We start from the raw sequence: 3,260 nt of genomic DNA, 5'->3' as shown, positions 1-3,260 counted from the left end.
GCTATCCCGCAACAGCCTGCGCCTTAGACTACCTTTCTTACGCAAAGCCGTTGGGCTGCGGTATGTTTATTGTGTTCCTGGCTGAGCGCGGTCATTATGCTTTCCTTCTTTGAAATTCTGCTGATGGCTTCGCTGGTTTCATTGACGTAGAGACGAGGTATTGTTTTCTGAAATGTTGAGTTTGTGAAGAGGTTTATTGGTCGTTGAAAGACGTAATGGTCGTCAGCGGCAAGCAAGCGAGAAGAAGCGTCCAGAGGCACAGCGGCGATCCGAAACACGAGCCGAGCGAGCCGAGCGTTGGCGATGCTGCTGGATGGAGGCGCATCTTCTTCTTCACAATCGCCCCCGCTGAAAAAGGAGCCATCCTGGCGACCTAAGAAGTTTCAGGTAGAGGCTCATGGTACGGCTTGAGGCGGGAAACATGGACGATGTCACGTCCACGCCGGCGCATGTCATCCGATCGAGAAACTGGCTCGATAAGAAAATTAACTGGAGAGGTTTTCTCCAAGATGGTGTAAGGGCCCTCGTACCTTGGAACGAGCTTCGAGGAGAGTCCCGGAGTCTGGTATGGGACAGAGAGCCATACGAGAGACCCTGGGGCATAGCTAGGGTCTGGAAGTGAAGTGCTGCGGTTTTCTTTCTGTCGCTGCTGCTCTTGCGAGGTAAACGTGCGGGCGAGCTGGCGGCACTCTTCGGCTTGTCGAGCAGCTTCGGAGACAGGTGGACACTCGGAAGCATCAGGACGGTAGGGAAGTAGGGTGTCAATAGTATGTGAAGGCTCGCGTCCGTAAAGGAGAAGAAAGGCGAAAATCCGGTAGTTGTTGTATCGCGGTGTTGTATGCGAATGTTACATAAGGGAGAACACGGTCCCAGTTGGTATGGTCAGATGCGACGTACATCGAGAGCATATCACCCAGGGTGCGATTAAACCGTTCCGTGAGCCCGTTTAGTCTGCGGGTGGTATGCTGTGGTTGTCCGATGAATGACGTGGCATTCCGAGAGCAGAGCTTCGACGACCTCGGAGAGAAAAGCGCGGCCTCTGTCACTAAGGAGCTCTCGAGGGGCGCCATGTCGAAGGATAAAGTGACGTAAAATGAAAGAGGCCACATCCGAGCGGTAGCGCTAGGCAAAGCGGCAGTTTCGGCGTAGCGTGTCAGGTGGTCGACAGCCACGATAATCCACCGGTTGCCATCTGCGGTCATTGGAAGGGGACCGTAGAGGTCAACGCCGACGCGATCAAATGGCTTGGCAGGGCATGGAAGCGGCTGCAATGCGCCGGTCGCACGTAAAGGTGTCGATTTGCGTCGTTGGCAGTCAGGACAGCACTGCACGAATTTCCGCACAAAATTGTACATGCCGCGCCAGTAATAGCGATGGCGAAGGCGCTCGTATGTCTTGAACACCCCGGCATGGCCACATTGCGGATCGTCGTGAGAGAGGCGCATACTTGTGATCGCAAGCTGCGTGGAATGACCAGTAGCCATCGGCGGCCATCGGCAGCGTAGTTGCGGCGATGAAGCAGTTGATCGCGGATGGTGAAATGGGAAGCTTGACGACGGAGGGATCGAGATACAGGAATGGTGGATGTTCCACATAGATAATCAAGAAGAGAAGCGATCCACGGTCACGACGTTGTTCGGTGGCAATGGAGTCGAGATCGAGAGATGACAAGGGGTGGACGCATGTGGTTGCGCACGCTGGATCTGGCGGTAAAGGTGAGCGGGAGAGGGCGTCAGCGTCAGAGTGTTTGCGTCCGCAGCGGTATACGACGCGAATGTCGTACTCCTGGATGCGAAGTGCCCATCGCGCTAGGCGGCCAGAAGGGTCCTTCAGCGTGGCGAGCCAGCAAAGCGCGTGGTGATCGGTTACTAGATCGAACGGGCGGCCGTATAAGTACGGCCGGAACTTTCCAAGCGCCCACACCAGAGCCAAACACTCTTTTTCAGTCACGCTGTAATTCGTTTCGGCTTTCGTCAGCGTGCGACTAGCGTAGGCGACGACGTATTCGGAATAGCCGGGCTTTCGTTGAGCGAGGACAGCGCCAAGCCCGACCCCGCTGGCGTCTGTGTGTACTTCGGTAGGAGCCGTCGGATCGAAGTGACGAAGAATAGGTGGGGAAGTGAGCAGGCGGCGCAGTGTAGCGAAGGCTACGTCACATGCAGAGGACCAGGAGGAGAGGTTCACGTCGCCGCGAAGAAGCTGGGTTAACGGTGACATGATGGATGCAAAATTGCGAACAAAGCGCCGGAAATAGGAGCATAGACCTACAAAACTTCGAAGTTCCTTCATGGTCGTGGGCTTAGGGAATTCCGCGACTGCACGAAGTTTTGCAGGGTCAGGTAATACGCCCTGTTTGGACACGATGTGGCCTAAGATGACGAGCTCCCGGGCAGCGAAGCGGCATTTCTTGAGGTTAAGCTGAAGGCCAGCGTTGGTCAGACAAGTCAAAACGTGCCTGAGGCGACGGAGGTGTGTAGGGAAATCATGGGAGAAAACCACGACATCGTCGAGGTAACACAGGCACATAGACCACTTTAGACCACGTAGTGTATTATCCATAAGTCGTTCAAACGTAGCAGGCGCGTTACAAAGTCCAAAGGGCATGACGTTAAACTCGTATAGGCCATCAGGTGTAATAAACGCAGTCTTCTGGCGATCGGCTTCAGCCATAGGAACTTGCCAATAGCCAGACCGCAAGTCCAGTGACGAGAAGAATTCTGCTCCGTGAAGGGTGTCAATGGCGTCGTCAATGCGCGGCAAAGGATAGACGTCCTTGCGGGTTATCTTATTCAAACGACGGTAGTCCACGCAAAACCGGATAGATTCCATCTTTCTTACGCACCAGTACGACAGGAGACGCCCAGGGACTGTGCGATGGTCGAATAACGTCTCTACGAAGCATGTCTTCGACTTGGTTGTTAATGACGCGGCGCTCTTCAGCGGAGACGCGGTATGGTCTTTGACGCAGCGGCTGGTGTAAACCGGTGTCGACGTAATGTTGTACTTGCGACGTGCGGCCCAGTTGAGGTTGCGACACATCGAAAGAATTCCGGAACTCGTGCAGAAGAGCAAGTAGGTCAGCGTGTTCGGCAGGGGTGAGGGTATCGGCGATGGCACTGGAAAATATATCACTGGATGACTCCCCGAGTGCCGACAGGGCATTTGGTGGGTCGCAGCAGTCATCCGGGACGTCAACCAAAGACGAAGAGTCGAGATCTTCCACGCGGCCGAGACATTCGCCTGCAAGCAGCGTGACAGGT

Source organism: Rhipicephalus sanguineus, chromosome 11 (genome assembly GCF_013339695.2).
Source record: "Rhipicephalus sanguineus isolate Rsan-2018 chromosome 11, BIME_Rsan_1.4, whole genome shotgun sequence".
Classification (NCBI taxonomy): domain Eukaryota; kingdom Metazoa; phylum Arthropoda; class Arachnida; order Ixodida; family Ixodidae; genus Rhipicephalus; species Rhipicephalus sanguineus.
This window is presented reverse-complemented; position numbering follows the sequence as displayed.